The 16,999-nt window shown below is 42.9% G+C and overlaps 2 protein-coding genes across 8 annotated transcripts in view; one reads left to right on the top strand and one right to left on the bottom strand.

Moving 5' to 3' along the window:
- Znf106 (zinc finger protein 106) overlaps nucleotides 1-4,294 on the bottom strand; it is a 56,624-nt gene extending 52,330 nt beyond the window's left edge. Inside the window, exons 1-2 of one of the 3 annotated variants that reach the window (XM_048459875.3) lie at nucleotides 4,145-4,285; nucleotides 2,982-3,218 (exon numbers count right to left, since the gene is read on the bottom strand). The gene's annotated coding sequence lies outside the window, so the exon portion shown is untranslated. Of the gene's footprint in view, nucleotides 1-2,981; nucleotides 3,219-4,144 lie in introns of all 3 variants that reach the window. The other 2 variants (XM_048459874.3, XM_048459876.3) reach the window with 2 other exon arrangements.
- A 39-nt stretch (nucleotides 4,295-4,333) lies between these two features.
- The window catches only part of Snap23 (synaptosome associated protein 23), a 40,210-nt gene continuing 27,544 nt past the window's right edge, over nucleotides 4,334-16,999 (top strand). For 3 of the 5 annotated variants that reach the window (XM_087911276.1, XM_048460108.3, XM_048460101.3), the window contains exon 1: nucleotides 8,384-8,481. The gene's annotated coding sequence lies outside the window, so the exon portion shown is untranslated. Of the gene's footprint in view, nucleotides 4,425-8,383; nucleotides 8,482-16,999 lie in introns of those variants that run through there. The other 2 variants (XM_087911277.1, XM_087911275.1) reach the window with 1 other exon arrangement.

Genomic DNA, 16,999 nt, shown 5'->3' with positions numbered 1-16,999 from the left:
AAATAGCACAAGGAAAGCACAAGCAACACTAGAGTAACAACTCCACACTCACTTCCCAGTCTCCTACCACAGAGCACGGCAGGAAGAGGCAGAGACTCTCGATTAGACAACACCGCATGGGTTTAAGTAAAGCTAATTTCAAACTTCAATTTCTTTATAAAAAGTGAACAGTGGTCCAGAATGAGTGAGGCAGAGGCAAGTAGATCCCTGTGAGTTCAATACCAGCTTGGTCTAGAAAGTAAATTTCAAGCCAGCCTGAGATACCCTGCCAAAATAAATAAATAAATAGATAGATAGATAGATAGATAAATGGAATAGTGGACTGGGGATGGAGCCCCACACTCCGCGTGAACACACGGTACATGTAAAAAGGTTAAAAATAGTAATTTCTTACCATGAGCTTTGGCTTTCTGAAGATACTCAATTACACTTTGTATAGGAAATACTAGGTGTATAACAGTTTTAAAGACACAAAAGAGCTGACAGGCAATTTAACAATGGAGGTGATGTTGCACAGAGCCAGAACTGCTGCATGTTCGAGGCAAGATTAGTCTACCTACTAAGTTCAAGTCAGCTATGGCTACAAAGCTAAAAACTATTAAAAAACCAAACAAACAAAACAAACAAAAATGGCGACCATGGAGGCTAAATTCACCACTAAACCCTAGTCAATCTCAGTATCACTAACAGTGAGAAAATTACAACAGACAGAAAGGCAGACATCATCACCAAAATGTTTAACCCGAATCCAAAAAGCACTGAACTCCAGTATCCAATTTGTTGTAACAAGCTCTGTTGTAACAAACAAGCCTGAGGGTTGGAGAGATGCCTCCGCCATTAAGAGCACTAGCTGCTCTTCCAGCGGTCCTGAGTTCAGTCCCCAGCAACCATGTGGTGGCTCACAACCATCTGTAATGAGATCTGGTGCCCTCTTCTGGCCTACAGGCACACATGCAGACAGAACACTGTATATATAGTTAATAATAATAATAATAATAATGATAATATACATATTAGCCAAACACAACACGTAATCTTTAAAAATTGAGTCAAATACTGTTTGCTGGTGCAAGCTACTATAGTCCTCTACTATAGCCCTAGTTACTTAAGAGGCAAAGTATGAAAACAAAGACCAGTCTGGGCAAGGCAGAGACCCACCCACATCTCAAAAGAAGGAGGGAAGAAAAGGAAAAAGTAGCTCAGTGAGAGTGCTTGTCTTGTACGTATTCATCTTATTGCTTCAAGACCTAGAACCGCCCCCCCTCCACCACACACAGGCACACTCACACACAGAGGCAAAACACTCATACACATAAAATAAGGCCATCTTCAAAATCCAAGTGAAAGGGGGCTGGAGAGATGGTTTTTAAGTTCAGAGCACCAGCTGCTGTTCCAAAAGACCTGGGTTTGACTCCCAGCACCCATAAAGTAACCATCTGTAATCCCAGGTCCAGAGGATCTGATGCCCTCTTCCGGCCTCTGCAGACACTGGGCACAAATGTGGTACACTGGCACACATACAGGTTAAACATTCATACATAGAAAATAAAATTCAAAAAAAATTAAGAAAAAATAATCTAATGAGTTTTTATTTTTCTGATTGTTTACAACTTTTTGTCACAAAAAAAAACATGAAAAAGCTTAGGGCTGAAAGATGAAGCTCTGGAGAAGACCGCTTGTTTAGCTTGCAAAAAACCCCAGAGTGTGAAACTGAAACTCTGGAGCCATTGGACAATAGATTTTCACTTCTGTTTTCCATCCCGACAGACATTCTACACTTTCAATTGATTCTGATTTTCCACACTCTGTCCTTACATGCAACACATATGCGTACATGTATATCCACTTAAAATTGGCACTATTGTACACCTTCTTGATACCATTACTTTCGCACTGTACAAAGTGGAAATCATTATTTGTGCAGAGTTGCCTCGTCCTAACAAACGCACAAATTTAACAGGTCCTCTGATACACACCTGGGAACTCAGATTTTCTGACAGTCTCTTTCAGATTACAATAGCAACAGACCGCAAGCTTTAACTCTGCGTCCCAGATGAGCAGCTAGAGTAATCTCATGCAATCTGTCTGTTTAGGGCTCTTCTTCGGTGGGCACACAAATACTTCCCTTCTGGTAACCCAAACTAGACCTTGTCTGAATAGTTCTCACTGAGTCATCCTGGGACTCAGAACCACTTAATGTTCCTTGCTTTTCTCACAGACTCGCCCTGCGTTCATTCTAATCTGGATGTACATTAACTACTATAGTTTTTCTTTTTTTTTTTGTTTTCTTCAAGACAGGGTTTCTCTGTAGCTTTGGAGCCTGTCCTGGAACTAGCTCTTGTAGACCAGGCTGGCCTCGAACTCACAGAGAACCATCTGCCTCTTCCTCCTGAGTGCTGGGATTAAAGGCATGTGCCACCACCGCTCGGCTAGTTTTTCTTTTTTAAAATACCTTCCTTGGGGCTGGAAAGATGGCTCAGAGGTTAAGAGCATGGGCTACTCTTCCAGAGGTCCTGAGTTCAATTCCCAGCAACCATATGGTGGCTCACAACCATCTGTAATTCGATCAGGATCCCTTTTCTGGCGTGCAGACAGAATACTGTATATATAATACACAAATAAATAATTAATTAAAAGAAAATTAAAAAAATTAAAATACCTTCCTTTTCTCAAAGCAATTTGAATTCTGAATTGGTCTGATGAGACTGCTTCACACCTTTCCCCTTTCTTAGCTGTTCTGAAGCTCTCTTCAAAATCTACCGACACTTTCTTTAGTTAAAAACTAAACCGGGTGGTGCACGCCCTTAATCCCAGCACTGGGAGGCGGAGGCAGAGGCAAGCAGATTTTAGCGAGTTCCAAGCCAGCCTGGCCTATCAAGCAGTCCCAGAAGAGCCAGGACTGTTACATGGAGAAATCCTGTCTCAAAACAACACAACAAAACAAAACAAAACAAAACAAAAAGCTAAGGCGGGGCACATACCTGTAACCCAAGCACTCTGCGATTAAACTCAGGCTCTCAAGCTCAAGGCCAGTCTGGGCTATATAAACCAGACTCTGTCTCTGTTTTCTAGACTCAATAGTTAACTTCAGTTCGCTTTCCAAACAGCAGTGCTTGTCATAAAAGATGAGCTTTGCTATCACCTCAGAGGAAGTTCAGTAATCCACTCACATAAACAAATCATCATCAGTATTCAGTATCTCAGCAACCTGAAAAGTGCTGCCAAAAAAAAAATCTATTATAATACTGCGTTAATTAAAAATCTATTATAATACCGCGTCAATTTTCTGTGACACACCTGGATGGAGTGAGTGCAGCATAGTGGGTGCTAAGTAAACCCTAGTGGAGTCTGATGATCTGCTCTTCCATTTCTAGCCAAACTTGAAAACAAAGTTACATTTTAAGATTCCCCCATGGGATTTTAGAAGAGCATCTGGCTCTTGCTTAGTATTAAAAGGTATCTGTGTCTTGAATCACCTCAATATAAACTATTATGATGGCTATAGTTTTAATCTGCTAAAAGAACTTCCTTATCTGGTTCCAAGATGCTAAAAAAACCAGAAACACCGAAATCTAGAACTTCACCCAACAAGATGGCTTATTTTACTCTCAAAGATGATTACTACACTGACCAGACTGGAAGTGGGAGGCGGTGCAAGCATCTCCTCTCCATAACTACGCACTGAGATTATACTAAATATTAAATAGACACATAGTGTTCCACTAGTTGCTAGAACAGCTTCCCCAAAGCAGAGACCTCAAAAGCAGAAACAAGAGGCGAGAATGTCAGTCTCGAAAGGCGGGAAGGTGGTTCTAGCCTGAAATCCGCAGCTTTTAAACACCAGACTAAGGCTGAGATTCCTCCCAGACCCCAGGCCAACAAAGGTCAGGGCCTGTCCCAGAGGTCAAAGACCTGGAGCCACGCGTCCAGCCTGAGGGGTTGTGAGCAGAATCGGACCGCCCCTGTGGGTCTGTACCCTGAAGCCAGGTGCAGCGCTCGCCCGTAAACTCTAAACCCACGAGGATCGGAGGAGGCACCGTGGCGTGGCTTGCGTGCAGGCGCAGCCCCACCACTTGCTCAAGGGGCAGACCATTCGACCCTCGGCCTCCGATACGCCCCACCAGGCCGGGCCCTCCATACTCACACTCACAGCCCGTCCTTCCTACGCCATCAGGCCAACAAGGGCCCGGCGAGGGAGCTCCCAGAAGCCCCCTTTGCCTCCGGTCCGGCGGCGGCCTGGGACCCGCTCCCCGCCGGGCACTGACGCCGCCGCCGCCAGCGCGCAAGCGCACGCAGCCTGGCGCGCTCCCTTTCCCCACCCCTAACCCCCACCCCATCCGCTCCTTTCAATCATCTAGCTTTATTCGAACATAAGAAGTGAACAACGGACACCGGGCAAGGGACCCTTCGCAAGAAGAACCGAGGTAGGTCCCTTGGCATAAACCTGTCCGCTGCACCTCGCTTTCATTCAGCCTCCCCCCCCACCCATTCTCCTAGCTTTTTCTGGACTTTTTTTTTGTCCTTTTCTACTTTAATAGCCCTCCACCATAAACTGTGACACTGTCTTAACTAAATTTCAAAACTATTTCTTTTTTTTTGTGAGACTTTTGAGCAGGTAGACCTAGACCCCATATTCTGGAAGTTGTAAGAGGAGGGTCAATATAAGCTCAAGGATATGCAGGGCTACATAGTTTCTGGGCTACAAAGTGAAACTGTCTCAGCAAAAACAGAACTAAATTTAAATCTTAGCCTAGCTCGTAATTATTTTCGTTTTGTTTTGTTTTTTGAGGCAAAGTTTCTCTGGGTATCCCTGGCTGTCCTGGAACTTGCTCTGTATAACAGCCTGGCCTAAAACTCAGAGATCCCTCTGCTAATCTGAGTGCTAGGATTATCTGGGATTAAAGGCGTTTGCCACTATTACCCAGCTGTATGTGTATGTGTGTGTGTGTGTATATATATATATATATATATATATATATATAATGTGTTGGGGGGTTTCGAGACAAGGTTTCTTTGTAGCCTCGAACTCACAGAGATCCTCCTGCCTATGCTTCCCGAGTGCTGGGATTAAAGGCGTGCGCCACCACCACCACCCGGCAATAATTTTTAACTTTACATAAAGTAATAAGTTTCTTGGAATATCAGTGTTTAGGGTTCAAGCTGGAATATTTAATGTATTATTAAATTTTGGGATCCTGTTATAGTGATTACTGTAATTAGTTATATTGTGGTTGATAATGAGCAGTGCACCTTCTGTTTGATTGGAACCACTATAGCAGCTCCATTTAAGAAAACTATCAGGGTTGGGCGTGGTGGCGCTCACCCTTAATCCCAGCAGAGGCAGGCAGATCTCTGAGTTTGAGGCCAGCCTGATCTTCCAGAGTGAGTTCCCGAACAGCCAAGGCCACCCCCCACCCCACCCCACAATAAAGAAAGAAAACTATCAAAGCCTCAAATCAAAATAAATAGCTACGTTCATTTATGTGTAAATCCAGATTCCTTCTAAAGGTTTAGGGAATTCTTCCAATTGTGTGTTTGTGACATCACAAATCCTTGAAGCATGCTACAGAACTGCTTTGCTCTGTAATTTCTGAGCTATAATTTAAGGGAAAGCCAATATAGGTGAGGACCAAAATAACCCTATATCAGGATTTCACAACTTTTTTTTTTTTTTGAGACAGAATTTCTCTGTAGTTTTTGGATCCTGTCCTGAAACTAGCTCTTGTAGACCAGGCTGGCCTCCAACTCATAGAGATCCACCTGCCTCTGCCTTCCAAGTGCTGAGTTTAAAGGCATGCGCCACTACTGCCTGGCAGGATTTCACAACTTTAAAATATTAACATTTTGGAGCAGATAATTGCCATCAGCTGCTGGCTAGTGCATTCTAAGATAAGGCTCCCCCCCAGCTCTCCAGACCCTGCCCAGTGTCCTGTGGAGGGCAAAAACTGCCCCTAGCTGAGAACTACTGTGTCACATCCACGACCATCCCAGCTCTCTATGAATTCAGCGTGTGTTTTCTTCCTCCCTGCCCTGAAGAAATGATTTGAGAAAGATTAACAAAACAGAAACTGCTGAGTTCATTTCTACAGGCTGTAAACAAGCAGTTTATAGTGCTTATCAGTCCTCCTCTCTGGTCAGTTTAGTTTATCATGTTCTACAATCATCTCTGAGCTTTTCAAGTTCCTTAAACTTGCAGCCACCTTTCTAATCAGCAAGGCTCTTTCCCTGACTTCTCACAAAACAACTTCCTGTTTCTAAACAGACAGGCTTGCAGATACATTTTGTTGTTATAATTGAGAATCTTCCTTCCTTCCCCCAATTCCGTGTGGGTTGGTTCGCTCCTGGGAATGTTCCTTTGACATCAATGTCTCGGGTTGTTTGTTTTTACATCTATTTATTTGTGTGTGTGTGGAGCAACATTCTTGTCATCTGGTGCACATATAGAGAGAGTCAGGGGACCCACATCTGTGCGGGCTCCAGGGATGGAAATCAGGTCTTCAGACTCGATGGTAACTGCCTTCTTACCAGTCTCTCTGATGAACCTTCTTACCAGTCTCTGTCCTATGGGTTTTATTGTTTGAGATGGGGTCTCAGGTACCTAATGCTAGCCTCAAAATCATTTTTGTGATGACTTTGTACTGTAGTCCACCATCTCATGATACTGAAATTATAGGGTTATGCCACTATCCTAGGTCTCCTATCAGTTTGATTTTTAAAAAATTCTTTATATGTTACCTGTATGTCTATCCTGCATGAATATCTGTGTACCATCCTTATGCATGGTGCCTGTGGAGGCCAGAGGACGGTCTGGATCTCCTGGAACTGAAATTACAGTTGTGAACTGCCAGGTGGGTGTTGGAATCTGAATTTATGTCCTTTGGAAGAACAGCATCTCTCCAACCCATGATTTTATTTTATTTTTAAAATAAGGTATTACTATGCAGTCCTGGCTGACCTGGAGCTCTATGGATCAGGTGGCCTCAAACTCAAAAAGATCCCCCCCAACGCCCGTTTTTTTTTTTTTTTTTTTTTGCCTCCTGAGTGCTGGGATTAAAGACAGGCATGCACCACCAACTCCTATCAGTGGTTTGAGTACTTCAGCTCTAACCCTCTCAAAATCTTTATCTAGATTATCATGCACACCCTTTTTAAAATTCAATTGTTTTTCTCAGTTGGGTCTTTTCTCCCATACTCAAGTTTTCCTGTCTTCATTCTGATAAAATAAAAACGGACAGAACACATAATTCCTCCCTTTTCAGAGGCAGTTTATAATCTGTGCTGATTTCTCTCCCCTCTCCAGACTATTGCGGTGTTTGTCAACTGTCACCACTCCCGGGTTATTAAATTCAAAAGACATTTCCCAAGCTTCATCTTCTATAGCTTAGGAAGATGCTGTTTCTTTGAAATAGTTTTTATTCTCTAGATTGCCAGCATTTGGCTTTAATCCTTGGAAGAATTCTTGGGGCAAGTGGTTTAAAACCCTTTAATAACTCAGTGGCCATAAAATGAATTCTAGTCTCATTATTCCAAAATTTACATGACCTTTAAAGATCTGCCTCTCTTCCTAGCTTGATTTCCAGCGCTGCTGTTGATGCCTTTGGTGTGTGCTAAGTGCTACCTTTCTCCCTTACCCACAGATAGCCCCTACTCTTTCTTCCTCCTCTGGTGTTGGTGTTGAAATAGGAGGATCTCAGTATGTGGTCAGTCTGGCTTTACGTGCCAGAAGTCAGGTGATCGTCCAACCTCAGCCTTCGAAATAGCCTAGGAACTACACGGTGTGAGCTATCACGCCTTCATTTCTCTTGACTCATAAAGTGAACTCTTAAAACTTCTAACAAGAATGAACCTCAAGAAACTTCCAGAAGGCGCCTCGATGTTTTGGCATCCCACTGTTGTCACAGCCTGCAGAGTTCTTATTTCCTTGACTTCCGGAGGGCCTCCTACTTATCCTTCGTGACTCTAAGAGTAACTTCCTGCGGCAATCATACAGGCATCCCTCAAAATAAATTTTGTTCATTGTGGGCTAAAGGCAACCCGGAGTTCCTGTGCACCGTATTCTGTTCACTGTAATGTGTTAACGTATCTATTTCTCCGGTTTAGACGAATCAAAACATCCTGTAGGCTTCGACAGTCATTCTAACTTTTCTTAGGTGAGCAAACCCTAAGGTGTCCCCCACACAGCAGCCTTTCGTAATGCTGGGTGCAGGAACTCCTCCCACCGTCGGGCGGGGGTGAGGGGGAATCTCTCTTGTTAACGGGTGAATTCCCAGGCTCTCCGCCTGCGTGGCAGGCGATTTAACCCGCCCCCCGCACGCTGATTGGGTCTAGCTGTAGGGGCGTGTCTAACCACGCGGCTCCCGGCGAGTGCGCAGGCGCAGAAGTCCTCGGGGGGGGGGGGGCGCATGCGCGCGAGTTTGCTCCGGGTCTTATCTAGGAGTGTCCGATCTGCCGGGGCTGGTGAGGAGAGGTGGGAGCAACCCGGTGAGTGTTTTGGAAAGTGGCTGAGAACTGGTCAGCGGGAAGGATAGGGTGATATTCCGAGGAGAAAGAGGGTGTGGTGCTGGTTGAATTTTGATGGGGTCGGACTTGAGGGGAGACGTGAACTCCGGCCACTTCTCGGTAGATTGGGCCGAGAGCAAGGACGCCAGGAGTTGGCGACCAGCGCGAGCCCAACACAGGAAGGGAGGCGCGATGGTGGTGCCCTGAACTTTTGTGGTTCGATTCCCCATTTCTCACCTCCATCCTCGGTGTTGCTCCTTAGTTTTAACAGACTGCCTGGTGGCCCTAATGACCGCACAGTTCTGAGATAGTTGTTGAGAAAACTGACCCTGAGGCTCGTGGCATTGCAGACTTCACTGTCTAGGAATGTCCCTGCTTACCTTGACTTCCCCGCGGGCGCACACCAAGAGTACGGGCAATCAAAGGACAACTTTTTACCCAAGTTGGGCTCGCTTGGAGTAGTTTGTTTGAGGAAAGTATCTTGAAGTACTGTTAAACTCCTTTCCTTCGTCCCTAACCATTAGTCACTGCACTGTTAGGAAAAGCAAACTGGTGGTAGAGGAAGTGAAAGACGTCAAAGTTGAGAAGAGAGAGAGAACTTTCTCTTTTGCAGCTTGTCATCTGAGTGGGCTTGGGCTGGAGACTGGGATGATTGACTGCAGGGGAGTTTAGAAACAGGCAACTTTTTGACAGCATGTTCTCAGCCTTTCGAAAATAGTGTAGTTTCTTTCTACAAGATATTGTAAGCACTGAAATAACTTCTTTTGCCCTGCTGCCTTTCCTGGTAAAATACTGATAGTTCAGGTAAAACGGATCCTTCTCAGGTTCTTTTCTCTTGGAGAATACGACGCTTAAAACCTGTGAGACCTCATTTGCTAAAGCACTTAAAATAAACAAACAAAACAAAACATGATCTTACTGTGTAGCCGAGGCTGGCCTGGAACTTAAAGAGACCAGCCTGTCTCTGCCTCCCAAGTGCTGAGATTAAAGACCATGCTGCCACCATGCCCCGCTAGCTTAAGTACTTTAAAATCCAAACTTAAGCAAAGTAAGAAATTTTAATATTTAAGTCACTAGCAAAGTTGATGCCCAAGGTATCCATTGGTCACTTGTTATTTGTAATATGATGTATTGAGATGTAATGAGAAAGAACACTTTGAAGCAGATAAGAACAAACAGGCGAAACACTTCTTAACTGTGCTACTGGGAGAGGTCATATTAAAGTAAGTGATTAAATAACTTAGCCTATACCTTAAATATTTATCATTCTTGGTAGGACTTTTTGTTTCTTTGTTGTTGTTCCTTTGTTGTCAGGTTTTCCTCTAGCTTTCTACTTCTATACTGTAGCAACCCTCAAGACCAAGTGAGGTTGGCTCAGAGCTGGGAGTGGGTGACTGGAATCTCTGGTGAAAATCTAATGATACCCTATCTTCTCATTCTACCCGGGAAGGTCAACAGGCCTAATTCTGAGAACCTTTTGTGACTAATCACTGTTGCCCGGATTAGGATGGTAATGGTTGTTTATGCTCTGAGGACAGTGTCCCATAATAACATATTTAATAATTATGAGGCAGTTATAATACCTATAATCTCTACTACTTGGAAGGTTAAAGCAGGGAAATTTCAAGTTTCAGGTAGCCCTCAGCAATCTCATGCGACCTCATCTTAAATATATATATATATATATATATATATATATAGACTATGTTTAACATTTTGATCTAGACACTGCTTTATTTTATTTGGTACTTGGGAATTAAACCCAGGGCCCCTCCTGCATGCTAAGTACACTTCCATCTGAGCTGCTTTCCTAGGAGTAGGTATTGCTAATACATATTTTGCATGAGTTAGCCATGTAATTGGATTTACTCATGATTATTCTCATTTAATTAAGAAACTAAAGTATAAGAGTTAAGTAGGCAATAGGCAGGAGTTGAAAGCATTATGTCAGCTGGGTATGGTGTCTCATGCCTGTAATGCCAGCACTTTGGAGGCAGAGACAGGAGTATTGCTGGGTTTTTGTTGTTGTTTGCTTTACATTTTACTAATTATTTTTTGTATGTGTACGTGTTGGATGCACACATATGGTAGTCAGAGGGCAGCTTGTAAGAGTCCATTCTTTGCTTTCATCATGTGGGTACCAGGGATCAAATTCAGGTCATCAGGCTTGACTTCAGAACTTTTGCCTGCTAGCCATTTTGAGGGTCCAGGTAGCTTTAAGTTTAACGCCATCCTGGTCTAAATTGTACCAGCTTCTGACTTAGTTCATTTTTACTATTTTGGTGACAAAAGGCCATCACCAAGGCAACTTCTAGAAGAAAGCAGTTATCTGCCTCACAGTTTTCCAGAGGGTTAAAGTCCATGGCCATCACGTGGGGAGCACGGCAGGGAGTATGGCAGTAAGCAGAGATGGCGCCTGAGAGCTCCTATCTTGAGACATGTGTCAGGATGAGAGAACTAACTGGGAATAATATGGGCATTTAAATCCTCCAAGCCCGCGCCCAGGGACAACTCCTCCAACAAGGCCGTACTTGCTAATCCTTCCTTCCCAAACCATACCACCAACTGGGGACCCAGTATTCAAGTCTATGGCGCCGTTCTCATCCGAATCACCACGGTGGTTGTACACACGTCACAGTCAGAGGCAGCTTGTGGATTCTGGGATGGAACTCCGGTAATCAAGTATGTAAGTCTGCATACCTACTGAGCCCTCTTGCTGGCCCCAGGAACACCATTCTTTAATGTTCTTTGGAATTACTCTTCTTAGAGACCTCAGTACTGATGTTCTTTGTATATGCTAATTGCTCTTTTTAGCCTACTCTGGAAACTGCAGAACACACTAATGCAATACATTTTAGAGCCAACTCACATAAGGATGGTTGGAGGAGTGTTTCAAATGAGATGAAGCGTTGTCATTCATCTTTACCTTAACTTGGTATCTAACATACGTAGCTATCCTTCCTAGATAAATGACAGACAGCTGCTGGCCTTTGAGGGGCTTCTTCCCCTTCCACATCTGTAGGGGGAATGTCACTGGATTCACCCAGGATTACTCCCAAGTCACTTAGGGTAGAATTGTGGAGATTCCAAAGCTGACCGAAGCTTGAAGACTGGGTGTTAGACACCAAACAGTTAACTTAAAATATGCGCTTCTGTAAACCTGCAGTGTAGTTTTTGGGTTCCTGTTTCTAGTGGTTCCTTCTGACCCACTCGATTCTTGTCTTGAGTCATGTGTTTCACTTTGAAACACAGATGTTTATAATAGATACGATCCTGTGGTGCGCTTGCAGCACATCACCTGCATAGTTTGGGGGATTCTCCATATAAGCATGGCTAATGTTTTCCACATAGAAGAAGGTACAAAAGAAACCAGAGAGAGGAAATAAAGGGGGGAACCTTTTGTTGTTGCTGTTTTATATTTTGAGACAGGTGTGTGTGTGGGTGTGTGGGTGGGTGGCCTAGGCTGGCCTGGATGTAGTGTATTGCTCCTGCCTCATCCTCCCAAACATTGGTGTGGACCATCACACCTGGCTATGGTTCTCCCACCCAATTAAAACAAAAAATGGAATCTGCAGTAAAATATAGCTCTAGAGAGAATCTTGAGTTAAGTTGTTTTGCCTGATGACTTATGATTGTATCTAAGGTTCTGTCTTATTTTCTGTAATCTGTCTATTCTTTGATCTGTTCCCTACCATGTCTCTTTGGGGTCTGGAAGTAAAGTGTGTGTTGGTGTGTTGCACATACACTTGTACATCTAGAACAGTGGTTCTCAGCTTCCTGATACTGTGGCCCTTCAAGTTCCTCATGTTGTGACCCCCCCAACCATAAAATTATTTTATTTTTTATTTTTCAAGACAGGGCTCAAACTTACAGAGATCGGCCTGCCTCTGCCTCCTGAGTGCTGGGATTAAAGACGTGTGTCACCACTGCCCAGCTCCATAAAATTATTTTGTTGCTACTTCATAACTAATTTTGCAGGACGGAGGGGAGGGGAGCGGAGAAAAATATAGCTCAATTAAAAACAGTATAATTTTTTTTAAAAAAAGAAAAAAGGAAAATTAATGAGCACAAGAAAAATAACTAATTTTGCTACTATTATGATTCATAATTAAATATCTGATATGCAGGATATCTGATATGCAACCTCTTAAGGGATTGTGACCTGCAGGTTGAGAACCACTGATCTAGAGCTTAAAACAAAGGCATTTGTGACACGGACCATCTTGTATGGGTTAAAGATGATTGGCAAGGCTTTGTCATACCTAATGTATACCCCAAGCCATCCAGGCTCTTAAACTGATTCCAAGTTTACCTAGAAGTTCCCTGATTATCTCCTCAAACATTCTGATAATAGAATCAGGTCCACGGGTAAAGAGCATGGCTGATAGCCTGTTAGTGCTCAGTTCAAACTAGGCATGGTGGTGTACATGTGTAATCCAGCACGTGTAGGGCTGAAATGCCAGACTGTCTCAGATCATTGTCATTATCATCATCATCATCAAATTAATAAATACTCATTAATAGCTTACAGTCCATAAATCTTTATGGCCGGCACGGTGCTAAGCAGTTTATGTGCGTTTTATTTCAGAAACAATTCTGGGAAGAACTGTTAATAAGTGTAAGGAGTGTTGTCATATGAACAGGTTAAGTAGATTGCTAGTTGCTATAGTCTGATGTGTTTAATAGCCCCTCCCCCTTCCATGCAGGTTCCTGGGCTGGTGGCTTAGTCAGTTAGGATAGCCTGGAATGCCAGTTTAAAATCATTTTCTCTTGTTATGAGATAGAAAACTTGGACTCCTTTTCCCATTTATTTTGGTTCTTCAGACAGGTTTTTACTCCAGCTGAGGCTGGAATGGAAGTCTTCTTTTACCCCAGAGTGGCCCCAGACTTGAAATACTCCTGCATCAGACTGGCTCTCGTTTCCTTTGTGAAATGAGTGAAAGACAGCTGGCATAGCAGGCCAGCCCTGTAATCCTTGCGCTTGAGAGGCTGAGGCAAGAGGATGGGCCACTAGGCTATAGTGAGTTTCAGAACAGCCTGGACTGTTTAGAGAAAGACATGCTTTCAAGTTTGAGGATCTGTCTGCCTCTGCCTCCTGAGTACTAGGGATAAAGGGATGCATCAACATATATGGCTAGGATTTACCTATTTTTAGCATTTAATATAAATTTGTAGGACTTTGTGGCACATGTGGAGGCAGGTGGATCTCTTTTGAGTTCGAGGCCAGCCTTGTCTACATAATGAGCTCTAGACCAGACAGGGTTGCATAGGGTGATCCTGTCTCAAAACAAGACAGATTTCTTATAAATGATTATACAATATTACCTTTTGTGTTTATTTTCATTTATTTAGTATAATACCTTCAGTGAGAACACATCCTATAGACTGTAAATACTTCACTTCCTTCTTAGAGCTGAGTGCCATCCCATTATGTGGACATTTGTCTGTGTCGTCCCCCCCCCCCCACTTAGCTGTTGTGAATAATGTGTATGTGTTACCCACATTAATGTAACTTCATCATGTGTGTGGTGCCCATGAAGATCAGAAGAGGGTGCCAGAGTCCTGGAACTAAATTAGAGACAGGTGTAAGCCATCGTGTGGGTGCTGTGAACTAAACTTGGGTATTCTGCAAGACTAAGTGCTCTTACCCACCGAGCCATTTCTCTAGCTCCATTTCTCTAGCCTGTTAAGTGCTGGGCTATATTGGCAAGGACTACCATGCTTATCTTCTTGGCTTCTAAATTTTCAAAATGATAGTCAGAGACTGTTTAACTAAAAGCCACTTGGGGTGTGTGTGTGTCTGTCTGCCTGTTTGTCTTATGCTAGGGATCATATTAGGAGCCTTGTATGTGGTAGACAAGCACCATCTTCAGCTCCCAGCTGCTGTTTTTGTGTGTTTTGGTTTGCTGTTGAGTCTCACTGTGTAGCCTATCTGGCCTCTGACAACTGATCCTTCTGTCGAAACTTTAAAAAAAAAAGTTTGCATATGCTTGATTCTTTTTTTTCTTTTTCATGTTTAGAAAGCATCATAGCACTCCGTGTATTTCTTTACCCAGTATCACACATCTGTGCCCAGCTTTATTTTCTCGGCACCTCTACCCGTTTTCTCACCTGAATTATAAATCAAATCCTATAAACAACTGTGAATGACATCTACAAGGTAACTCTTACTACTAATGCTAGCATTGGGAAACAGGAAGACCACCAGTTAGAGTCCAGCCTGGGCTGTATAGAGAACCTGTTTAAAATACAGTTTCTGAGCTGGGGATGGCGGTTCATGCCTTTAATCCCAGCACTCAGGAGATAGAGGTAGGTGAATCTCTGTAAATTCAAGGCCAGCCTGGTCTGGCGAGTGAGTTCTAGGAGAGCCAGGACTGCTGCACAGAAAACAAAACAAAAAACCAACCACAGTTTCTGCAATAGCCCCTCCCCTCTTATCTGTGGTTTCACTTTCTGCAGTTCCTGCTACTTGCAGTCAATCCCTATCTGAAAGTATTACATGGAATATTCCAGAAATAAGCAATATATAATTTGTTTTTGTTTGAGACAGGTTTGTAGTAGGTAGCCAAGGCTGGCATCTACCTTGAGACTGTTCCTGCTTCTACTTCCCCAGTGCTGGGATTATAGGTATATGCCATCATACCCGCCTGGTGGTAAATTTTAATTTTTGTGCTGCTTTGACTATGGTAATCTCATGTCCTAACCCATCCTGCCAAGACTGAATCACCCCTTTGTGTAGCATCTTCACCAACCCATAAGTCGCCTCATGGCTATCTCTTTGATCAGACCTGAGTATCTTAGTGTTTCTGTTCATTCAGATAACCTTTATTTAATAATAATTATTTAATAATAAGCTTGATAGTGGTGGTGCCAATTCACATATGTCTGCTGGAGCTGTATAGTGCTTTCTTCAAGTGAAAAGAGGAATGAATGTTTATCATGGGTATGTACAGAGAAGAGAGAGTATGGGTTTGTACCCTTTGTAATTTCAGTCGTCCACTGTTGAAGTGGACGGGGCTATTGCAGTGTATCCCCTGGTAAGGAAGGACTATTGTCCATTTTGTGTCTTCTTCTTTTTCTCTTACACTGTGTGAGAGTGTTTGTAAAAAGGAGCTTGTTACAAATTCTCATTTCCAGCTATAGTCTCTGTTTTCTTTGTTATCCACTTGCTCATTTTATGTCAGAAATTACTAATAACTTGTTCAGACCTTGTTTGAACCGATTCTTGCCGCCTCATGTGAAATATTTTCCATCTAACCTGCAGTAAAGGTTTTCCTCTAAGCCTCTGTTAGCAGTGCTTCAGACAAATCTGTTGTTATTTCAGTTCTTTTATGATTCAGAGAGGTTCATCTGTCAACATTTGGGAATATTTTCAATAATTTAGACTTATTGTATGTGCCAACTGCAAGACTTCTCTCAAGAGATCCAGGAATTGGTAGTATACTTTGGAACCTGAGTCTAGAGCTTATTTCTTACTCTGTTTTCTCCAATCTTTTTGTTTGTTTTTATGTTTTGAGACAGGGTTACACTATATAGCCTGGCTGGCCTCAGACTTACAGAGGTCTGCCTCCCTGCCCCACTTTTTTAAAATTATGTGTATAATTTATTACATGTGTATGTGTGTGGCACATGAGGGTGTGTGCCTGTGGAAGCCAGAAGCATCAGATTCCCCCTAGAACTGGAGTCACAGGCAGTTGTGAGCACCCCTTTATGGTGCTAGGAACCGTAGATTGGATCCTGGCAGAGTAGTAAATGCTCTTAACTTCTGAGCCATGTATCTAGTCCCCTATTTTCTCCATTTAGCATAAATATAGTCTCTTGGTTGTCATAAACTATCATTTTAAAATGATGAAGATAAATTTGTGAAATTTATACTCTAACCCTATTTGGGAAATTGGGTTAAAGAAGAAAAAAAATAGTTTGAAAAGATTTATTTATTTTTGGTGTGCTTTTTGCCTGCATACAAGTATTGTACCATGTGTGTACATGGTACCTGAGGAGGCCAGAAGAAGTCAGATCTCCTGGAACTGGAGTTGCGGACTGTAAACCAAACCCAGGCCCTCTGTAAGACTACCAACATAAGTGGGTGATCCTGTTCCCACCCCACATCGTCCCCCTTGTTTTTTTGACAGGGTCTCAGTATGTAGCCCAAAGTAGCCTTGAACTCCCTATATAGTTCAGTCTCGCCTGGGTCTCACAGTCCTGTGTGAGTCTTCCAGGTGGAGGACTATGGGCATTTGCTGATATGTCTTTGAGTACTGTCGTAGCCAATTAGAAGTATTTTGATGAATCTCTACCATACTTTTTCAATTTATATTTTTCCTGCTGTAATTATAGTGCATTTTTAATTTAAAAAACTTACATTGTTCATCTTTTATTCTTTTTCATGTATTGTTTGTTTGTTTGGTTGGTTCATTTTTCTTCTTTCTTTGGTTTTTCAAGGCAGGGTTTCTCTGTATAGCTCTTGCTGTCCTGGAACTCACTCTGTAAAATAGGCTGT

This window comes from Myodes glareolus, chromosome 10 (assembly GCF_982192425.1).
Source record: "Myodes glareolus chromosome 10, mMyoGla1.1, whole genome shotgun sequence".
Classification (NCBI taxonomy): Eukaryota; Metazoa; Chordata; class Mammalia; order Rodentia; family Cricetidae; genus Myodes; species Myodes glareolus.
Note: the sequence above shows the minus strand (reverse complement) of the source record. Positions and strands in the feature narration are given on the sequence as shown.